Source organism: Bubalus kerabau, chromosome 1 (assembly GCF_029407905.1).
Source record: "Bubalus kerabau isolate K-KA32 ecotype Philippines breed swamp buffalo chromosome 1, PCC_UOA_SB_1v2, whole genome shotgun sequence".
Lineage (NCBI taxonomy): Eukaryota > Metazoa > Chordata > Mammalia > Artiodactyla > Bovidae > Bubalus > Bubalus kerabau.
Window position 1 is genome coordinate 198,723,563 of NC_073624.1, and position 24,691 is coordinate 198,748,253.

The 24,691-nt window shown below is 38.2% G+C and overlaps 1 long non-coding RNA gene across 1 annotated transcript; it reads right to left on the minus strand.

The window, feature by feature from the left end:
- Window positions 1–13,090: 13,090 nt before the first annotated feature.
- On the minus strand, window positions 13,091–24,013 carry LOC129642112 (uncharacterized). Its single transcript, XR_008709540.1, has 3 exons — window positions 23,922–24,013; window positions 15,423–15,539; window positions 13,091–13,218 (listed from the first exon to the last, which is right to left on the minus strand). It is a non-coding gene; the product is annotated as an uncharacterized LOC129642112 (long non-coding RNA).
- Between the last annotated feature and the right edge of the window lie 678 nt (window positions 24,014–24,691).

Sequence of the window (24,691 nt, forward strand, 5' to 3'; positions counted from 1 at the left end):
TCCAAACAAAATTTCAGCAGGTGTGTGTGTGTGTAATCTCTGTGTACACATGGAAACAAGCTAACTTAAATACTATGTGGAAATTTATTTTTTTATTTTTATTATTATTTTTTTACTTTACAATATTGTATTGGTTTTGCCATACATCAACATGCATCTGCCACGGGTGTACACATGTTCCCCATCCTGAACCCCCCTCCTACCTTCCTCCCCATACCATCCCTCTGGGTCATCCCAGGTCACCACCCCAAGTTTCCTGTATCCTGCATCAAACCTGGACTGGTGATTCATTTCTTATATGATATTATACATGTTTTAATGCCATTCTCCCAAATCATCCCCCCCACCCCACAGAGTCCAAAAGACTGTTCTATACATCTGTGTCTCTTTTGCTGTCTCGCATACAGGGTTGTCATTACCATCTTTCTAAATTCCATATATATGTGTTAGTATACCGTATTGGTGTTTTTCTTTCTGGCTTACTTCACTCTGTATAATAGGCTCCAGATTCATCCACCTCATTAGAACTGATTCAAATGCATTCTTTTTAATGGCTGAGTAATACTCCATTGTGTATATGTACCACAGCTTTCTTATCCATTCATCTGCTGATGGACATCTAGGTTGCTTCCATGTCCTGGCTATTATAAACAGTGCTGCGATGAACATTGGGGTACACGTTAAAAGATTAATAATAGCTCTGACTTCATTAAAAAAAATTGGAAAACTTACACTACTGGATATGTTACTCTAATTAAGACAGTGATGTATTAAACAATAAGAGAATCAAGAGTAAGAATAATCGAGAGCAGAGCAGGAAGTCCAATACTCTCTTTCCCCTCAGGGAGACACTGACCCAACAATAATACAGGAACCAATTCCCTTTGTGAGAGACCTAGAAGCCAATTAATAGACTTCTATACAGCAGGCAAGCTCAAAGAGGGAAGGAAAACTCATGGCACTCACCATAATTCTTCCCCCTGCTCAACATGACACAATCAGAAGATTCCCAGATCTCAGCTTCTCCCTGGTGAGAGAAAGAGAAGACTGAAACATGTCTAACATTTAGATTTTGGGCGAGGGGGCTACCTGAAAGACTGGTTTCTATCTTGTCTTAATCTAAGCACTGTTAAGAAAGAGCACCAGATTGGAAGTCAGTGAGAACAAAGACACTATTTTGAGGCACTCACTCCCCATAGACCATTCCCCAGCTCAGTGGATCATGCAGGGGGGTGGGGGGGAACAATTCTTGACTTATCCCTGGAGAGAGAGAGAGTTGGAACATACATCCAGCATTCCATCTTTTCTGTGGGCTGCCTGAGGACTGGTATCTCTCTCCTGACTCAGAGCACTGATGGGACATGATATACTCTAGATCTCTAGATGCCTGGGGTTTGCTGAACAATACAAGAGAGCTAGGCAGCACACTGCTGCTCCAAAGTACCTGCAGAACAGCAGAAAGAGAGAGGCTGATACAGCTGCAGACCTCTCCCTCCAGGGAAGGAGAGAGGAGCATATGCCCCAAGACTCTTATTGAGAACTGAAAGAGGAAAAAAAAAAAAATCTGCCAAACAAGAATACTACATCCTGCAAAACTGTGCTTTCCAAATGGAGGATAAACAAAGCTGAGGGAATTCATCATCACTGGGCTTGTCTTACAATTTCATTTTCATTTATTCATCTAGGGTAAATTTGTACCCATACACAGTAAAAATAAAATCACATAGGAAAAAAATAATTTTCATGACATTATTCATAAAATTTGAATAAAAAATAAGTTCATAAAGAGTAGGATGGGTAAATCATAGTTTATATGATAGTATACTGCTGATGGTTAAATAGGAGAGTGAAAAAGTTGGCTTAAAATTCAATATTCAAAAAACTAAGATCATAGTAACCAGTCCCATCACTTCATGGCAAATAGATGGGGGAAAAATGGAAACAGTGGCTTTATTTTATTGAGCTCCAAAATCACTGCAGACAGTGACTGCAGCCATGAAATTAAAAGATGCTTGCTCCTTGGAATAAAAGCTATGACAAACCTTGACAGTCTATTAAAAACCAGAGATATTACTTTGCCAAAAAAATGTCTGTATAGTCAAAGCTATGATTTTTACAGTAGTCATGTACAGATGTGAGAGTTGGACCATAAAGAAGATTGAGATGCTTTCAAATTGTGGTGCTGGAGAAGACTCTTGAGAGTCCCTTGGACTGCAAGCAGATCAAACTAGTCAATCCTAAAGGAAATCAGTCCTGGATATTCATTGGAAGGACTGATGCTGAAGCTGAAGCTCCAGTACTTTGGTCACCTGATGCAAAGAGTCAACTCATTGGAAAAGACCCTGATGCTGGGGAAGATTGAGGGCAGGAGGAGAAGAGGGTGACAGAGGATAAGATGGTTGGATGGCATCATCAACTCAACAGACATGAGTTTGCGCAAACTCTGGGAGATAGTGAAGGACAGAAAAGCTGGGCATGCTGCAGTTCATGGGGTGGCAAAGAGTCAGACACAACTGATCAAATGAACAACATGATAGTATATTACATAGCAACAGAACTGAGCAAATTATTGTTACATGCACCATCATGGATGAATCTCATAAATGTAATGTTGATTTACAATAGCCTGACACAAAAGAATGATTTCTGTATGATTCTGTTTTCATAAAATTCAAAACAGGCAAAACTAATCTACAGTGCTTAAACTTAGTCATTACTTTTGGAAACGTGACAGGAAATAGTGAAAGAAAGGGGCACAAAGGGAATTTCTGGTGTCAGGTCATATCCTAGCTTTAATCTGAGTTGTAGTTATGTAGGTGGGTTCATTTTGTGATAAGTCATCAAGATATATGGAGAAGGCAATGGCACCCCACTCCAGTACTCTTGCCTGGAAAATCCCATGGACAGAGAAGCCTGGTAGGCTGCAGTCCATAGGATCGCTAAAGTCAGACACGATTGAGCAACTTCACTTTCACTTTCATGCATTGGAGAAGGAGATGGCAACCCACTCCAGTGTTCTTGCCTGGAGAATCCCAGGGATGGCGGAGCCTGGTGGGCTGCCGTCTATGGGGTTGCACAGAGTCGGACACGACTGAAGCGACTTAGCAGCAGCAGCAGCATCAAGATATAAATTTATGATTTGTAAATTTTCCTACGTCAAGAAAAAGGAATACACTAAAAGGTATTCCTGCCACTACTGACTCTGATCCACTGGGCACCCATATCTACAATTCAACCCAGGATAATCACATTTTTCTATTTGGCTCCCTCTGCATTGTTGTTTTATGTTTTTTAATTAAGCTTTTTAAATGTAATTTTAGGGCATTCCCTCATAGCTCTGTTGGTAAAGAATCCGCCTGCAATGCAGGAGACCCCAGTTCGGTTTTGGGTCAGAAAATCCACTGGAGAAGGGATAGGCTACCCACTCCAGTATTCTTGGGCTTCCCTTGTGACTCAGCTGGTAAAGATTCCACCTGCCATGCAGAAGACGTGGGTTCGATCCCTGGGTTGGGAAGATCCCCTGGAGAAGGCAAAGGCTACCCACTCCAGTATTTTGGCCTGGCCTAATTTTAGATTAACATGCAGTTATAAAAAATAATATAGAAACATCCAGTTTTCCCCAATGGTAACATTTTGTAAAATTATAGCAATATAGTAACCAGGATACTGACACTAATATAGTCAAGATACAGAACAGTTTCATCATCACAAGGATCCCTCATGTTGACTTTAATAATCATATCTACTTCCCTGCTGTCCTAATGCCTGGCAACTGCTAATCTAGTCTTCATTTCCATAATGTTGTCATTTTAAGAGTGTTATATAAGTGGAATCGTATAGTATGCAACCTATTGAGATGGGCTTTTTTAGCTGAGCATGCAAAGTGAAACTGAAAATGTTAGTCGCTCAGTCATGTCCGACTCTTTCCAATCCCATAAACTGTAGCCCATCAGGCTCCTCTGTCCATGGAATTCTCCACGTAAGAATACTGGAGTGGGTTGCCATTTCCTTCTCCAGGGGAACTTCCTGAGCCAGGGATCGAACCCTGATCTCCTGCATTGCAGGCAGATGCAGGAAATGCATCCAGGTTGTAGTATATTACCAGTTCTTTCCTTTTTACTGAAGAGCAGTATTTCTTGGTATGGATATTCCACAATTTGCTCAACCTATTGTTTCCAGTTTGGGGCTATTACAAATAAAACTACTATAAACATTTGTGTACAGATTTTTATGTGAACATAAGTCTTCATTTATCTGGTTTAAGGGTCTAGGAGTATTACTGTTATATCCCATGGTAGGTGCATATTTAGTTTTTTTAAAGAAACTGTCAAAACTATTTTCCAGAGTGGTTGTACCAGCTTACATTTCCATCAGCAGTGTATGATTGGTCCAGTTTCTCTGTATTCTCCTCAGGATTTGCTGCTGTCACAACTTTTTATTTTATCCATTCTGATAGGTGTATACTGATATTATCATGTGGTTTTAGTTTGAATTCCTCAGTTGTCTACTGATGTTGAACATCTTTTCAAGTGCTTAATTTGACATTTGTTTATCTTCAATGAAATGTCTATGCCTTTCACCGTTGTACTAACTGGATTGTTTGGATCTTTTTTACGGTTGAATTCTGAGAGTTCTTTATATATCCTAGATACTAGTCTTTTGTCTAATGTGTGGCTACTCCTTTGTCAGAAACATGTGTTTTTTCCCATTCTTGAAAATGTCTTTTTATCTTAACAGGTTCTTTCAGAGAGCAAAAATTTTTTAATTTTGATAAAGTCCAATATAGCAATTTTCCCTTTTGTACATTGCTCTTTGGTGTCAAACCTATGAACATTTGCCTAGTATCAGGTCCTAAAATTTTCTATGTTTTCTTGTAGAAGTTTATAGTTTTATGTCTTATGCTTAAGCTTGTGATTCATTTTAACTTTTATAAAGTATGGGGCTTAGGTTGAAGGGTTTTTTTTTTAACCTATGGATGTCCAATTGTCCCAAGACTATTTGATGAAAATTCTATCTTAAGTCTATTAAGTTGTTTTTGCAGTTTTGTCAAACCTCAGGCATGTTTGTGGGTATTTCTATGTTCTCTATTCTGTTCCAATGTCTAAGTCAATCCCACCGCCATTACCACACAGTTACTATTATTTCATCTATCAGTCAGTTCAGTTCAGTCGCTGAGTCGTGTCCTACTCTTTGCAACCCCAGGGACTGCAGCACACCAGGCCTCCCTGTCCATCACCAACTACCAAAGTTTACTCAAACTCACGTCCATTGAGTTGGTGATGCCATCCAACCATCTCAGCCTCTGTCGTCCCTTTCTCCTCTTGCCTTCAATTGTTCCCAGCATCAGGGTCTTTTCAAATGTCTCAGCTCTTCACATCAGGTGGCCAAAGTATTGGAGTTTCAGTTTCAACATCAGTCCTTCCAATGAATGTTCAGGGCTTATTTCCTTAAGGATTGACTGGTTGGACTCCTTGTAGTTCAAGGGACTCTCAAGAGTCTTCTCCAACACCACAGTTCAAAGCATCAATTCTTCAGTGCTCAGCTTTCTTTATAGTCCAACTCTCACTTCCCATGGATGGAGGAGCCTGGTAGGCTGCAGTCCATGGGGTCGCTAGAGTTGGACATGACTGAGCGACTTCACTTTCACTTTTCACTTTCATGCATTGGAGAAGGAAATGGCAACCCACTCCAGTGTTCTTGCCTGGAGAATCCCAGGGACAGGGGAGCCTGGTGGGCTGCCATCTATGAGGTCGCACAGAGTCGGACACGACTGAAGCGACTTAGCAGCAGCAGCACATCCATACATGACTACTGGGAAAACCATAGTCTTCACTAGACAGACTTTTGTTGGCAAAGTAATGTCTCTGCTTTTTAATATGCTGTCTAGGTTGGTCATAAACTCTCTTCCAAGGAGTCTTTTTATGTTATGGCTGCAGTCACCATCTGCAGTGGTTTTGGAGCCCAAAAAATAAAGTCTGACACTGTTTTCACTGTTTCCCCATCTATTTCCCATGAAGTGATAGGACCAGATGCCATGATCTTCGTTTTCTGAATGTTGAGCTTTAAGCCAACTTTTCACTCTCCTCTTTGACTTTCATCAAGAGGCTCTTTAATTCTTCTTCACTTTCTGCCATAAGGGTTCTGTCATCTACATATCTGAGTTTACTGATATTTCTCCCAACAATCTTGATTCTAGTTTGTGCCTCATCCAGCCCAGCGTTTCTCATTATGTACTCTGCAAATAAGTTAAATAAGCAGGGTGACAATATACAGCCTTAAAGTACTCCTTTTCCTATTTGGAACCAGTCTGTTGTTCCATGTCCACTTCTAACTGTTGCTTCCTGATCTGCATACATGTTTCTCAAGAGGCAGGTCAGGTTGTCTAGTATTCCCATCTCTTTCAGAATTTTCCATAATTTACTGTGATCCACACAGTCTAAGGCTTTGGTATAGTCAATAAAGCAGAAGCAGGTGTTTTTCTGGAACTCTCTTGCTTTTTTGATGATCCAGCTGATGTTGGCAATTTTATTTCTGGTTCCTCTGCCTTTTCCAAAACCAGCTGGAACATCTGGAAGTTCACAGTTCATGCACTGTTGAAGCCTGGCTTGGAGAATTTTGCACATTACTTTACTAGCTTGTGAGATAAGTGCAGTAGTTGGAGCACTCTTTGGCATTGCCTTTCTTTGGGATTGGAATGAAAACTGACCTTTTCCAGTCCTGTGGCCACTGCTGAGTTTTCCAAATTTGATGGCATATTGAGTACAGCACTTTCACAGCATCATCTTTTAGGACCTGAAATAGCTTAACTGGAATTCCATCATCTCCACTAGCTTTGTTCGTACTGATGCTTCCTAAAACCCACTTGACTTCACATTCCAGGATATCTGGCTCTAGGTGAGTAATCACACCATCATGATTGACTGGGTCATGAAGATCTTTTTTGCGCAGTTCTTCTGTGTATTCTTACCACCTCTTCTTAATATCTTCTGCCTCTGTTAGGTCCATACCATTTCTGTCCTTTATTGAGCCCATCTTTGCATGAAATGTTCCCTTGGTATCTCTAATTTTCTTGAAGAAATCTCTAGTTTTTCCCATTCTATTGTTTTCCTCTATTTCTTTGCACTGATCACTGAGGAAGGCTTTCTCATCTCTCCTTGCTATTCTTTGGAACTCTGCATTCAAATGGGTATATCTTTTCTTTTCTCCTTTGTTTTTTGGTTCTCTTCTTTTCACATCTATTTGTAAGGCCTCTTCACAGGACATTTTGCCTTTTTGCATTTCTTCTTCTTGGGGATGGTCTTGCTCCCTATCTCCTGAACAATGTCACAAACCTCCATCCATAATTCATCAGGCACTCTTCTATCAGATCTAGTCCCTTAAATCTATTTCTCACCTCCACTGTATAATTGTTAGGGATTTGATTTAGGTCATACCTGAATGGTCTAGTGGATTTCCCTGCTTTCTTCAATTTCAGTCTGAATTTGGCAATAAGGAGTTCATGATCAGAGCAACAGTCAGCTCCATGTCTTGTTTTTGCTGACTGTATAGAGCTTCTTCATCTTGGATGCAAAGAATATAAACAATCTGATTTCAGTGTTAACCATCTGTTAATGTCCATGTGTAGAGCCTTCTCTTGTGTTGTTGGAAAAGGGTGTTCGCTATGACCAGTGCATTCTCTTAGCAGAACTCTTATTAGCCTTTGCCCTGCTTCATTCTGTACTACAAGGCCAAACTTGCCTGTTACTCCAGGTGTTTCTTGACTTCTTACTTTTGCATTCAAGTCCCCTATAATGAAAGGACATCTTTTTTGGGTGTTAGTTCTAGATGGTCTTGTAGGTCTTCATAGAACCATTCAACTTCAGCTTCTTCAGCATTACTGGTCGGGGCATAGACTTGGATTACTGTGATGTTGAATGGTTTGACTTGGAAATGAACAGAGACCATTCTGTCATTTTTAAGATGGATCCAAGTACTGCATTTCAGACCCTTTTGTTGACTATGTTGGCTATTCCATTTCTTCTAAGGGATTCTTGTCCACAGTAGTAGATATAATGGTCATCTGAATTAAATTCACCCATTCCAGTCCATTTTAGTTTGCTGATTCCTAAAATATTGATGTTCACTTTTACATCTCCTATTTAACCACTTCCAATTTGCCTTGATTCATGGACCTAACATTCCAGGTTCCTATGCAATATTGCTCTTTACAGCATTGGACCTTGCTTCTACCACCAGTCACATCTACAAGTGGGTGTTGTTTTTGCTTTGGTCCGTCTCTTTATTCTTTCTGGAGTTGTTTCTCCACTGATCTCCAATAGTATTAGGCACATACCGACCCTGGAGAGTTCATCTTTCAGGGTCCTATCTTTTTGCCTTTTCATACTGTTCATGGGGTTCTCAAGGCAGGAATATTTATTTTAGTTAAAAATAACTCTTCAAATTGGAAAGATAGACTCCCTCTCACTTTAGTTTTCTTTTTTCCAAATAGATCTAGCTAATCTAGTTCTTTTTTCTTTCCATGTAAATTTTGGATAATATTGTCTGTGTCTACAAAAGATATTGCTTGGATATATATTAAGCCTTTCATCAATTTGTGAGAATTGATATTTTTATTATGTCGAGGCTTATAATGCATGAATGCTGCTGCTGTTGCTGCTAAGTCATTTCAGTTGTGCCCGACTCTGTGCAACACATAGATGGCAGCCCACCAGGCTCTTCTGTCCATGGGATTCTCTAGGCAAGAATACTGGAGTGGGTTGCCATTTCCTTCTCCAATAATGTATGAATAGATATTTCTATTTCTGTACATGTTCTTTCTTTCATCAGCATTGTATACTTTTCAACATACAAGTCTTGCACAAGTTTTGTTAGATCTACAATGTAAAATTTCATTATTTTTACGTGATTATAAATGATAGCTCAATTTCACTGTCCATGTGTTCATTGCTAATATATAAACATATATTGATTTTTATATGTTTATCTTGTATCCTGCGACATTGCTGAACTCAGCTGTTAGAACTTCTCATGTTATATTTGTTTAATCTCACATTTTCTTCTCATTTTTTGACAGTTAAGTCCTTAAGAATCTAAAATATGCTACTTTTATAGTATAAATTTCACATGAATTATATCTGAACCTTTTGAGGGTTAAATTTTACTGACCACTGATTCTTACACATGCATGATTATTTCCATGTGTGTTTTATAATCTGGAGGTTACAATCTCTTTAGTGACACATTATTAGCAGGAACTCAATATAACCTGGTGTGTGCAATTTATGTGATATTACATTTTCTTCTGAAGCACTCAAGGGATAGTATTATCTTAGGACTGATTTTTATGTCAATTAAGAATGTATAGCTGCATTGGTGCATACTCACAAATTAAGAATTAAATGAGAAGAATTTTTTCTACTATGAAAAAAAGTTTTCGCTCTATGCTGATAACAAAAGACTGGGAAAATGCCAGAATTTTTCTGCTCCATTTTGCACACAGCATATAGTCCCTTGAAGGTTTAATATCAGCATCTCTGAGTTCAAATTTCCCACTGATGATAGCCTGCTTTGTTTGACTACCAAGCCCCTTGGTCAGTAACACTAGTATCCAGTCTCTAAGACAACCACAATATCAACTCAGATTTATTTCTTTTGTGTTCAATAGCCCTACCACCCTCCATTTTGGATCATTACTGATTTCCTTTACTTCTTTAAAGTTTACTTGTGCAGTTGAGGTGATTTATTATACTTTTTCTGCCATAAGGGTGGTGTCATCTGCATATCGGAGGTTATTGATATTTCTCCCAGCAATCTTGATTCCAGCTTGTGCTTCTTCCAGCCCAGCATTTCTCATGATGTACTCTGCATATATGTCGAATAAGCAGGGTGACAATATGCAGCCTTGACGTACTCCTTTTCCTATTTGGAACCAGGCTGTTGTTCCATGTACAACTTCTAACTGTTGCTTCCTGACCTGCATATAGGTTTCTCAAGAGGCAGGTCAGGTGGTCTGGTATTCCCATCTCTTTCAGAATTTTCCACAGTTTATTGTGATCCACACAGTCAAAGGATTTGGCATAGTCAATAAAGCAGAAATAGATGTTTTTCTGGAACTCTCTTGCTTTTTCAATGACCCAGTGGATGTTGGCAATTTGATCTCTGGTTCCTCTGCCTTTTCTAAAACTAGCTTGAACATCTGGAAATTCACGGTTCATGTATTGCTGAAGCCTGGCTTGGAGAATTTTGAGCATTACTTTACTAGCGTGTGAGATGAGTGCAATTGTGCGGTAGTTTGAGCATTCTTTGGCATTGCCTTTCTTTGGGATTGGAATGAAAACTGACCTTTTCGAGTCCTGTGGCCACTGCTGAGTTTTCCAAATTTGCTGGCATATTGAGTGCAGCACTTTCACAGCATCATCTTTCAGGATTTGAAATAGTTCAACTGGAATTCCATCACTTCCACTAGCTTTGCTTGTAGTGATGCTTTCTGAGGCCCACTTGATTTCACATTCCAGGATGTTGGCTCTAGGTGAGTGATCACACCATCGTGATTATCTGGGTCATGAAGATCTTTTTTGATGACACCACCCTTATGGCAGAAAGTGAAGATGCACTAAAAAGCCTCTTGATGAAAGTGAAAGAGGAGAGTGAAAAAGTTGGCTTAAAGCTCAACATTCAGAAAACTAAGATCATGGCATTTGGTCCCATCACTTCATGGGAAATAGATGAGGAAATAGTGGAAACAGTGTCAGACTTTATTTTTGGGGGCTGCAAAATCACTGCAGATGGTGATTGCAGCCATGAAATTAAAAGATGCTTACTCCTTGGGAAGGAAAGTTATGGCCAACCTAGACAGCATATTCAAAAGCAGAGACATTACTTTGCCAACAAAGGTCCATCTAGTCAAGGCTATGGTTTTTCCAGTGGTCATGTACGGATGTGAGAGTTGGACTATGAAGAAAGCTAAGCACCGAAGAATTGACGCTTTTGAACTGTGGTGTTGGAGAAGACTCTTAAGAGTCCCTTGGTTTGCAAGGAGATTCAACCAGTCCATCCTAAAGGAGATCAGTCCTGGTTGTTCATTGGAAAGACTGATGCTGAAACTCCAATACTTTGGCCACCTTATGTGAAGAGTTGACTCATTGGAAAAGACTCTGATGCTGGGAGGGATTGGGGGCAGGAGGAGAAAGGGATGACAGAGGATGAGATGGCTGGATGGCATCACCGACTCGATGGACATGAGTTTGAGTAAACTCCAGGAGTTGGTAATGGACAGGAAGGCCTGGCATGCTGCGATTCATGGGGTCGCAAACAGTCGGACATGACTGAGCGACTGAACTGAACTGTTAATACTTTTTCCAACATTTTGGGATATTATGTAGTATGAATGTTTTAATTCTACTTAGATATACATAGTAATATCAGCTATTATTTTATTATTATTAGACTTTAATATTTTACTTAGATTCTATTATTTAGGCTCATACATGAAATAGGCTTATAATTTTATTTCTTATTCTTTGTAACCAAGGTGATAGCAACTTCTACATAAGTTGGGTGGATTTAATATTTTTCTAATTTCTAGAACAATCTGTATAATATAGAGAGATTCTACTACTTAAATTTTTGGTAAATTCTCCTATAAAATATTCTGGGTCAGAGACTTTACTGGTACAAGGTCTTTTATCACTAGGGCTGTATTTTTTTTTTTTTTGTCAGTAATTATTGGCCCACTCATGTTCTTCCTTTTCCTCATACAAATTTTGGCATTTTCAGAGGTCATCCATTTCATCTATGCTTTAGATTGTTTGCATATATTCCTTCCTAATATGTTTATTTATTTTTAAACCCTTTGCTACCAGTAGTGATATGGAAGTTTTTTTCTGTATTTTGTCTTCTCTCTCGTCTAGTCTCTATCAGTGTTGGTAGAGGTTTATTTGTCATAAAGCATTTAAACCAGCTTTTGATTTTGTTCTTTATTTAATAAATTTAGATACAAAATAATAAAATTAATGTCTTTCAGACACATTGGTTATAAAGATACTTTCTATAGCTATAAATTCAAAATGCTACATGCTAAGTCGCTTCTGCCATGTCCAACTCTTTGTGACCCCACAGCCTGTAGCCCACCAGGCTCATCTATCCATGGGATTCTCCAGGCATGAATTTTGGAGTGGGTTGCCATTTCCTTCTCCTATAAATTCAAAATATAAAGCGAATCAAAAATTTATTTACATTTAGACAGTGCTAAAAATCAATGATTTCTTTCTTATTACAACCAGTATTTTCACTTGTCTAGCCTTCTTGCACTCATCACCAGAATCTGATCATCCGTATGACCCATTGCCACGATGAACAATCCACTGGAACACTCAAAGCACGTGAGTTGCTCAGGCAACAGCTTTATTCCAGCAGTTAGCAGATCAGGACAAACAGCATTTTCCATAATATAAACCACGCTTCCTAAGCAAAAACAAAAGTCATATCCACTTCCATTGATAAAAATGTATACTGTGGGAGAAGGCCCTGTACTCACTTTTTTTAAAAAAAAGGTAGAAAGCAAGGTGAATTCTTTCTGAATTTTTCCACAAGGGAAATGAAACTAAGAAGCACAGGATTTTAAAATTAAAAGTGACCACAGAAGTCAAACCATTCATCACCCTCATTCTGCAGGTGAAGAAGTCATGGCCTAGAGAATTGACACATATTAATACTAGATGACACATGAAAACCAGAATTCAGTCAGATCAGTGACTACAACCTGATAACAAAATGAATATTTTTCCCTTACTACAACTTACCAGGAAAGAAGCAAAATTCCAGGAATGAGAAACTTGAGAATGATGAATGGAGGATGGAAAATGGGAAGTGCAAGATGGAAAACTCTTAGGGAAGAGTCCTACTAAAATTAAAGAGGAATTTTAACAAGGACAGACAAATTTGAGAACACTAAGTTCCCACTTGATAATAAATAAGAATTGACTTTTTTATTCATGTCGCTTCTATAAATCAAAGCCAAAGGGCCCATTTGTATTTTGTTACTCAAATTGGTATTACCATTCTCATTGTTCAAACACTGACTGAATATTTACCTGCAAGTTATCTTTGCAGTTATGAAGGATGTGGCACAGGAAGAAAGGCAAACAGAAAGCAAGCATCAATGTTTCTTTTATTAGGAAATGCTAAGTTGTGCCAGTGTTTCTTTGTCACATTTGCAATCTAGGAGGGAGATGGAAAAAACATATTGCAATTTAAACTCAGAGCCTGATTATCAATGACCTTTAAACCCTGAAACCAGTGTTACTGCCCACATGGTAAATGCAATTATAAAATTTGATTTCCTATATGTTGTAGGCAATGAAACATTTTAATTGACACTGATATATATTTGTAATAAGTTCTGTATAAATTAAAAATCAATGCCAATTTCAACTCCCTGGGTAATTTTTTATTGAATATGCAAAGATTTCATGGGGGCTGGACATTTGCAAATAGCAAAACAACAAAAAACAAATTTGACACAGAACTCAACTATTCTAAACCCAGAAATGGTATCTGGCTACAAGGCTTACCAAAACCATTAAGCAAACTTGCCAAACCTAAGTTTGCCTCATAGTTTCGGGAGATTCCCACAATGTTATAGCAGGTAGGCGCCCTCAATTGCTTCACTATTTCTCCACTCACAGTCAGACTAAACCAGCAGCACAACCTGATTCCTTCTCTTTGCTGAAACCCTTCTATTCTGCTTTAACTGAGACACTGCTGAACGTAATGGAGCTGCCTTCACTGTAGTCAGGCTGGGTACCTGTATTCAGAGACCACACACTGTCTGAGATGCGTCATGCCTAAAACACTGACCCAAGTTCCTGTGACCAGGGTTTGATGGAACTACACTAACCAGAAAACTCAGCATGCATGGAACATGTGTGAACATGCATTCATCCATGCAAGAACACCCACACATATGTGTGCACACATGCTCATCAAGTAATTGGTAAGAGGGCTGCAGTTGAGATTGTTCTGACTTCCAGCTGGCATTTCTGGGCAGGCAGTTCTCAGCACCTTCTGGCACCAGTGAGGGAGACAGCATTGTGCTGGGCTCTCAGGGTTTCAGAGCACAAAGTGAAAACAAGGCTCTCCTGAAAGGCAACCAGCCCCTCTCTAGTGCAGCCACTCAAGCGCTTCCTTTCTTTCTCAACTTTTGGCTAGAAGTGAACAGCACATTACATACAGCAAAGCTTGCAACTGGGAAAGCTGTCAGGGCTATTGTTTTCTTTCTCTTTTCCACACTGATTTCATCTGAGACTGAACATCACAGCAATTATGCCTGTCAGCTCTAGACCTTAACTTCCTATACGATTTTGAAAATGTCCCTGTTAACGTGAGGCCATCTGGAGATGGGTCCTCTTTATGAATTCCCATATGTATGCAATCAGACCCAGTGGGTGACTACAGTGGTATCATTTAAATGTTCTTTTTCCAGGGGTCCAAACCAGGTAGCATATCTCATAATGATAAATCTGAAAATGAGGATTATGTGCTTATGTTAAAAAGAAAAGGCATATAAGTGAATTGTGTAGCAATAGAAACTGTGTCTGACTTGGTTGTGAAAACCTGTACAAGACTAATGTATGACCTAATTTCTATAACATTTTTATATTTATTTGTGATATATATACATATTTATGACTATAACACTCAATAAAGGCATGGTAAGATATAGGTTTTTATTTACTTTTCACATATCTATATTTTATAAGCTTTCTTCAGTAATTTTGCATTACTTTTACTATAGAATCTTCTTTTAATTTTAAGCTAGCATGAGATGAGCTACAGGAAGTGCGTATAAGGAACATAAGTCTCCTTTTATAGACGCAGAATATCCAAGCATATATAAACAGAAGGAAATGTACAATTGTATGTAAGTAAACATCCCTAGAGCTCAGAAAATAGAGTTAAGCTTGTGAAAGTAGCAGAGCTGGAACTGTCTCCCCAGAACATTTATATGCACCCACAAAGATATTTATATAAACTCGCCATCCATCCACAACTTCCCAAGTTACTTTTTTGTCATTTTTGCAGTCCTGATGGCTCAGCAGAGTCCCTTTACAATACTGAGTACCCTATCCTAACTCTGACATATAAATTCAGATGGCAAGGAATTATCATATGGGGAATCTTCTCTGGTAAAAGCTCGAAAAACAAAATGCCTATCAAACTTTTCCAAATGCTATGATTTTTTAAGAGAAACAAGGAACCAAGAGAAAACAGGCAATGGTTAAAACAAAACAAAAAAATACTATTTTCTTCTTTCGAGTCAAAAGTGTTAAATCGTAACTGCCTTGTAAATCTCTATCAATTTGTGCTCTATGTAAATCTCAAACGGGAATTCTCTTAGAAAACCTTCCCTAGAAAGTATTTACCAGGATGTTTATACAGTCATTGCTGGTAGGTTTTTCTCCGCAGGAAAAAAGTCACGGTTGCAGTTCCAATCTTTAGAGGGTACAAAAATGTATTTCAGGAGGCAGTAAGCCTTTTCACTAAAAAAAAGAAAGAAAAAAAAGACTTCAGTTCTAACCATAATTATATTCTCACAAAGAAATTGAGAAATGGGATTTTTCTTTATTGGTAGATCAATGGCTTTATCCAAGCAACAGTTCATGAATAAATCTCTTTTTAAAGATCTAAAATGTGACACAAGCTCATTATTAGAAAATATTCAAATAACTAAGCAGATAGCTTTAAGGGGGAAAAAACTGTATTCTGAACCAGAGCTGCATCCTCAATGATGTATCTTTTTTTTAACTATTGGGAAAATACATTTTTGGTTAGACTAAAGTGTATCCTCTTCAAGATCACTTTCCCTACATATTCCAACTGTAACAAAATAATGCAACACTAATCTGTAAGACTTTTTTCAGTAATAGATGTTTTTCTTCAGTAAATCAATGCAAAGGCTAATTGGGGTGGAAGGTGACTATCTCTCTTGGTTATAAATACATTTGCATTGCTATCAATCTTTTCCACTACCAATGTTAAACGAGGCTGAACAACCTAGGGGAGGGGAAAAAAAAAAAAAAGTTCAATGTTAACATGTAGTAAATGCTGCCATCAAGTGGCCAAATAGAGAGTTGCGCTAACAAAAATAAAGTCAGCTAAATTACTAACACAATGTTTAAAACCTGGATCCAATCTTATTTCGAGTTTGACAAGTATTTTTATCATAAAGAGCGGTTTTATAGTAAAAGTGAAGGTCGTTCAGTCGTGTCCGACTCTTTGCGATCCCATGGACTATACAGTCCATGTAATTCTTCAGGCCAGAATATTGGAGTGGGTACCCTTTCCCTCAGAGAAGGCAATGGCACCCCACTCCAGTGCTTTTGCCTGGAAAATCCCAGGGACGGGGGAGCCTGGTGGGCTGCCATCTATGGGGTCACACAAGTCGGACACGAGTGAAGCAACTTAGCAGCAGCAGCAGCCTTTCCTTTCTCCAGGGGAATCTTCCCGACCCAGGGATCAAACCCAGGTATCCTACATTGCAGGCAGATTCTTTACCAGCTGAGACACAAGGGAAGCCATTTATAATAAAGAAGTACTTTCAAACTACTACCTGAGGGCCAAAAGTGGCCCATGGTCTGTTTCTGTATGGCCCACAAGCTAAAACTGTGGCCTGCCAAAATCTGAGAAAAAAAAAAAAAGATTACAATACCCCCTGTAAGTGAATATTCTTTAGTTCTGGGTACATTATTACTAAATCATATATCCTTAACCCAAAGCCCATCTATGATGATATGCTGGGTGACATTGAACTTGAACTATTTAATGTTAAAAGTCACTGAACTCTATTTTCTCATATTTAAAAATGTTTTATCTAAAAATCTTAGCACCTTATATGTGCAAGCTTTGTTTTAATCATTCACACTGTCCATTGCTTAAAATTAACTTTCAAGTAGATACGTCTGAGTCATGAGAAATAGCTTCCCTAGCACAGAGCATGAAACTTTCACATATTAGGCTATGGAAAGCACAAATTTTTAACTTATTAAAGATTGGTCCCCAGATCGGTAAGAGTAATTATTTGGTGTTGTTTAGTCTCTAAGTTGTATCTGACTCTTTGCAACCCCATGGACTGTAGCCTACCAGGTTTCTCTGTCCATGGGATTTCCCAGGCAAGAATACTGGAGTAGGTTGTATAATGTCAACTGATTTCCATTTTGCATGGCAGAGAATAAAAGTATAACACAAAGATGAGAATTTTTAAAAAATGTATAGTTTTTTTAATCAACAGATGTTAATGATGTGCATGAGAAGCTGATTTTTCTTTCATTTCCATAATGGTAGATGTGAAAACACTGGGCCCAAGTTAAGATGTTTATTCTCACATTTTAAGTGAGGCAGGTAATTAAACAGCTTATCATTGCTCAAATAACAAACACATTTTAAATATACATTTAATAATCAATAGATTTTTGCAAATGGAAGCTGATGAGGTTTTCAAAGTTCTGTTAAAACTAAGATGTAAAGTATTCCTCAGAATATAGTCAACAGATGACCCACAACAGGATCATGTAAAATGCTTATTTTAAAAATCAGATTCTTAGATCTGATCTTGGACCTACAGAGTAAGAATTTCAAGGGAGAGACTGAATTTGACTCTTTAACAAATCTCATAGGTAAATTCTATGACCTTAAAGTTTAAGAACATCTTCACTTTAGTAAATGAGAAACAAAAGTAAACTCATTTTCTTAAGATCACACAGCTAGGATTAGAATCCGAAATAGAAGACTGCCTTCCTGGTCTCCAGGCTAAAATTCATTATCCTATACTATATAAACTGGAAAAAGCTTTCCCATTTCAAGTCTCAGAATCCTTACACTATGATTGGGAGCTATTAACAACAAACAGAAGAGTCATTTCTTACATTAAACCTTATGGTCTTTAATAAGCAAAAAATAAAAGGTGCTATATTATTATAAATAAGGTATACTAATATTAATCACCATTAAAACTAATAATAGCTGACTTCTTATGAAGGCAACAGTGTAAAACTGTTCCTTTCTTAACCATTAAAACATTAAACCATTAAACGAAAACAGGGTGAAGAAACATAAATCAAAAAATGAACCACAATGTTTACCCAAATAGAGGAAAAATATTAATAACTCCTTCTATAACTATATGCCAGTTACAATGCGACTTTGCCACCTCTTGAAACTGGATTGGTCTTCTGACTTGCTTCGAGTAATGGAATGCAGCAGAAATGTTGCTATGAGACTTTCTAGCCTCTGCCATGAAAGGTCTTGCAGCTTCCTGCCTTCTGGAACCCTGAGATCACCATGCCATGAAGATAGCCAGGATGAAACCACATGGAAAGAGAGACCACAATATCCCAGTTGTCTCAGCCATTGCAAAATGAGTCACCAGCTGACTGAAGCCATGTAAATAAACCCAGGTGAGATCAGCAGAACTGCCTGATCAACCAACAGAGCTGGGAGAAGTAACACATCATAGTTGATTTAAGTCACCAAGTTTTGAGGTGCTTTGTTCCATAACGAAAGATAACTAATACACTTAGAAACCACCACAACCATAAACCACAACAAATGAAGAAGCAACCACAGTGCTAAACCACAACGGCTGCCACGTACAGTAAAAACAACACAAAGACAGGGGAAAACTCCACAAGAGACAGAAGCCACCTCAGGCCCTGAGCACAGTGAAGCATTCACCGCCGTAGGCAGGATCTGCCAAGACAGAGAGAGTCCTTCTTCACCTGAACAGCCACCTGGGTTTCATGCAGGAGCTGTGGAGCTCTCGGTAAACCTCACTTTATACCGTGGCAGATATTGCCAAGCTGAACATGAAACATTCAGACATGTCATCTTTCCAAAAGAGTTGCTGTGGGTGAAACGTGGGTGTAGAGAAATTATCAGTGGAAGTAGCCCTGCAGAGAATTAGGGAAAAAAGGAAGAAAGGAAGGGGAGAGAAGGGAGAGAGAGAAAAGATGAGAGAAAGACAGAGAAAGCTAGAGAGAAAAATGAGGGGAGGGGAAGGGAAGGGGACGGGAGGGGAGGGAAGAGAAGGAAGGAGGGGGAAAAAAGACAGAAAGAAAGAAAGAATGAGCTTATGGCTTCACTAGGTACCAGAAAGACTGCTAGGTTACACAGAATTTGGTTTACTATATACTTAGAATAGAATGCTCATGGAAATATGTTCAAAATCCTTGGTCTAAAATCCAAACTTTCTGCTGCAGTCTAACTAACTCTCCTCTATACTATCGAACATAAAACAGCTGATTCATATACATATTAGAGGTAAAAAATAGGGGAAAAAAATCAGCTGGGACATATATAAAAATAGTACTAAAACACTAAGGAAAAGAATATGACAAGCAGAAGGCAGATAAAAATTTCTTAAGACTATAACACAAATCAGGCCAAAAATTATGAAAAATATAGTATTCTTTAAATAAAAATCATTTCAAAAATCACAACCCCTCTGAAACAAGAATCCAGATAAGACATAGTAGGCCTCAAGAGAAAAGATCAGAAAACAAATGTAAAGGGCTGAGTCCAAAAAAAAGTCCAAAAAAAGAAGAGAGAAAAATAAAACTCTACAACAATGAAGTTTACATTAAAGCTCTCAGAAGGAAAAAACAAACCATTTCCAAAAGCACAAAAATATAGAACAATGACATTTAAGTATCTGAAAGAACAGTACTGTTATGGAGCTAAAGAAGAGGCAACATGGACACAGTTGATGTTCCTAAAGAAGAAATATAACAATAAATATCCAAATATAAAACAAAAGAACATTTCTTTGAAGTAAAGGAAAAATCAAGCATATAGGTAAAATGAGTTCATTGTGTACAGGTAAAACGAGTATATTGTGTATCAGGAAAAGTTGCTTTAGAATGATCAGCACTTAACCTGAGAAACTCTCTGGAGTTTAATGACAGCTTTCTGTTTTGGGGGAGGGATGGGGAGTGAGGGCAAGAATCAATTCTCCTATTTAAAAAAAATGACTGACCTCAGACTTAAAAAAAAAAAAAAAATTACTGTAGGAGGCAATAAAGCAATATTTACCAAGTCCTTGGGAAAGGAAAATATAAACCAAGAATGTTCAATCTGAACAAGTTATCAGGTCATTGACAGATAATATGAAACATGCAAAAACTCAGAAGCATAGCTTCTTTGAGCCCTTCTTTAAAACAACTACTGTAGTATGATATCCCATAAACTTAGAATTAAGTGGAAAAATCACTATAAAGACACTATTCACCTAGGAGAATAAGTGGAACAAAATATAAATGTTACAGACCATAACAATTTAAAAGATAATAACATAATCTACCTCTGGTGATATGAGAAGGAGAGGAAGAAGAATAAAGATAAAGCATACTCCTATCTACATCACCTAGACGTCAAATAAGATTCTTCAATCTTATAGAGATAATATTAAATCATGACTGGTATATAAACACAAGGAAAAAGAAAAACATCTCAGATATTTAGTAAATAAAAATGATTAAAAACTAAAAGTATATCATAAAAAGCAACAGGTTTAAAACAAAAATTGTTGTCAAACACTAAATGCAAAGGAGCAAAAAAAACCTTCCATACTTATCTAAAGCCCTCAGATTAGATTAAAAAGACAAAATCATCTGCTATATAACAGAGTGATTCTGAAAGTCTTGAAAAAGATTAGGCAAAAATAAACCAATAGGCAAACAGATCTGAAATTGCTGGTTAAGGCTGAGCCAGCCCACATTTCCCTGTAAAGACAAGAGCTTTTAGTCTTCTCTCAACCATGATGAGGGCAATGAAGCCCATTCCTGCCTGCAGGAGGTATACTATCTAAAATGAAAAACCAAAATTCCACAAATAATTACAATAAATCATAACCCAATTTCAAGATACCTTGCTGTCTCATTCAACATTTATTGAATAACATCAACAATTATCTAAAACCTTTTAGGTATTTGTATTAGTATTTTTAAACTGAGAATTTAGATGGGTCTATTCTAAATTTTTTAAAGATAGCTTCTTTTAATAGCTATGTTTTAGAGTTGCTTTTACAAAAACAGTGCTTCCCCTTTTTCCTGTACTTGTGGTTTTATAACAGTCTTTCATTTCACTGGCACATGGGCCAAAGAGAGCAGAGAAAAATGAAGTTTAACTAAAAGATGATGATGTAACACATCAAGTTTGATTTTCTTTCTTTCATGTAGGAATAACTTTCACAATATGCTTCTGATGCATCTTCCCAATGAACTAAAATGGTTTAACAGCCCTGGAAAGCTGTATCAGAGTCCTCTAGGAAATGATACCCCAATTTTATTCTAAGCAGCTTAGAAGAACTATAATATTCAGAGAAACTATTAATATTAGCTGTTCCTAACACTAAGAGAATTGCAGGACAGAAACAGCTATTCCACTCTCCACCAACTGTGGAGCTGACGAGTAGAGATGACAATCTGTGCCATAACTTAGAGCCAGAACAGGAAGCTACGAGGATGCAAGCAAGGAAAATTTTCATGGGGAGGCAGCAAGTTCAGAAGCAACCATGATTATCACAGGGCTGGACGTACTGGTGAAGAACGAAATCCTGGGCAGAAAATATGACATACCAATATGCACTGTAAATGCCCAAAGATCTCAGTTGATTTAAATAAATAAACAGATATTAAAGTTACAGATACCTGATTGTGAGCTCTTAAAATTATTCCTAGTTAAGCTATACCATTTGAAAGTGGGTTCACTTTTAACCTTTTCACTAAACTGGATCAAAAGGCTTGGGATGAGTGCTTCAGCCAATGAAACAAGGATCAATCCCCAAGAAAACTACTTTCTCTAATAAAATCATTATACAGTATTCACACGACTTTTCTGAGCGGATTAATCATATCTAAACAAACTTTAAAAATGCTTCTCCTGGGTGTTTTCATGTGTGAGACTAGCTGGAAACATGGCACCAATGGCTGTCTCAGGAACAACTGAAGAGGTGCTCTACAGAGAAAAGTGGCTGCAGAGAGAGTAAGGCAGAGGGTAAGACAGGCTTTCCCTGGCGGCTCTGATGGTAAGGAATCTGCCTGCAATGCAGGAGACCCAGGTTCAAACCCTGGATCAGGAAGATCCCCTGGAGAAGGGAATGGCTACCCACTCCAGTATTCTTGCCTGGAAAATCCCATGAACAGAGGAGCCTAGTGGGTTACAGTCCATGGGGTCACAAAGAGTCAGACATGACTGAATGACTAAGGCAGAGACAGGAAAGAACAAAAAGCTTAACACTAGATTAACAGTTTATTTTCCTTATAGTCTAGATGTGCATGGGGCCAACAATTCACGTTTAAGCAGAATCACCTACTTGAGAAATTACTTATACCTTAACTTCTTGCAGCTTATCAGACAAAAATGGTAAAGCTAGTCACATTTCACAGAGATTTCAGAACCTCCCTGCCCTCAGGAAGGAGTTAAGAGGTTTTTGTTTTTAAATCCTAAGGAAAGTGGTCAAAAGTGATCATAATGAAAATTTAACCATACTTAACAAGCTCCAGACTTCTTACACATGCTCTCATGTAATCTTAAAGACAACCCAGAAAGATATACAACCCAGAAAGATAGGTGGGCCCATTTTTCAATGTTTTATAGAAGAAACAGGCCCAAAGATTAAATAACTTCTGTAGTCCCACAGCTACGACCGCAAACTTTTGACAAACTGCAACTCTTTCAAGATTTCCCTCAATTCCTCCCCTCCCTCTAATTAGATGGAGTGGAATCAGCTAGGCTCCCTCAAGACTTCAGCGTTCCCTTAACACTGTAAAATGTAACAAGCCTATGTGCTTGATCGCCATGCCTACCCTCCCAAAACAGGGTTGAAGGCAGTAATTATGCTTCACTGATCTCCACATCTCTAGAAGAGCAACATAGTGGGGTTCAATAAATGCCTGATAAATTTAAGGATTAGGTAAGTAAGTATAAAATTGCCCAAGGGCAGAGGTCATCTTTGAGGGCTCATCCACCAGTCCAGGTGTGATATTAGGGATCTTCTGGTCCTACTACAAGTTCTTATGGCCCCAGCCAGTCTTCTTACTGGGGAATGAGCCTAGATAGTATACTTCAAATCCAGGAATCAGGCAGAGATTTATACATATTGTTGTTGTTGTTGTTCAATCACGTCCGACTCTTTGTGACCCCATGGACTGCAGCACGCCAGCCTTCCTTGTACTTCACCATCTCTAGGAGCTTGCTCTAACTCATGTCTATCGAGTCAGTGATGCCATCCAACCATCTCATCCTCTGTTGTCCCCTTCTCCTCCTGCCTTCAGTCTTTCCCAGCATCAGGGTCTTTCTAATGAGTCAGTTCTTCACATCAGGTGGCCAAAGCATTGGAGCTTCAGCTTCAGCATCCATTCTTCCAATTTATATTTGGGATTGATTTCCTTCAGGATTGTCTGGTTTGATCTCCTTGCAGTTCAGTATGTGTGTATATATATATATAAGTGTGTGTGTGCTAAGTCACTTCACTCGTGTCCAACTCTTTGTGACTCTATGGACTGTAGCCCGCCATGCTCCTTTGTCCATGGGATTCTCCAAGAAAGAATACTGGAGTGGGTAGCCATGCTCTCCTCCAGGGAATCTTCCCGACCCAGGGATTGAACCTACATCTCCTGTAGCTCCTGTACTGCAAGCAGATTCTTTACCACTGAGCCACTGAGGAAGAACACACACACACACATACATCATATATTTATATTTCTATATCTGATTCTTACCTTCAGTTGTTTTTAGCTAATATTGTGGCTGAGTACAAAATTACATAAATTTGTCCTAAACTATCCCATAATAATCCTCCATGTTTATCTAAGGGAAAATACACCATTTCTAGATAAAGTACTTACACTATTCTTTTGACAACCTACCTTGTTGATAATGTTTCCAGTCATTAATTTCAGACTCAGGAAGAGGGAACTCAGCCATTTTTCATAGTCCTGCAAAAATCATCCACATTCTGCTGAATCAAACACAAGATAATACTGTAAGATTCACTCAGCTGAAACCCATCACCTCAGCCACCATACGTTACTAACCATTAAAACAAAATGGGAATCAGTTTTTCCACCCAATAGTTTACCTAAATATCTCTCTTAGGCAAGTTTGACCTTTACAATACAACTTTCATTTTGCTGTAAGCTCTTACATTTATATTACTGCTTAACATGCACTCTTCATAGAAATCTGCCCGAACAATTTCTAACTGTATTTATTCATGCTGAGCATTCTGCTTAACTACTTGCCTAAAATGCAATACAGTTACCAGAGAAACAATATTTCCTGTTATTTCAGGATGGTGAAGGTCAGGCCAGTTTCATTCAAAGGGAAATGAAATGTTTTGTGTCTCTAGGCTGTGTAGTATAATTTCAATGTGCTTTCTTGCTGTTTCTGGTAGAGCCTTCGACTTTTCTTCATTTTACTGTGATCACCACTGTTATCCCTGCCCTCTCATGCCTTTTTAACTGAGTGAGGTTACTTCTAACATTCTACCACCTATAGAAATTGTGTAACATGCACGGCATTGAAAGTTTAACTTAAAGGCAGCCTGTCTTTGTGACCAGAAAGCAAGAATTATATTCATTAGGTGCTTCTGCAAAATTCTTTAATCAAGTAATTAATCCTCTGGATAAAGTAATTT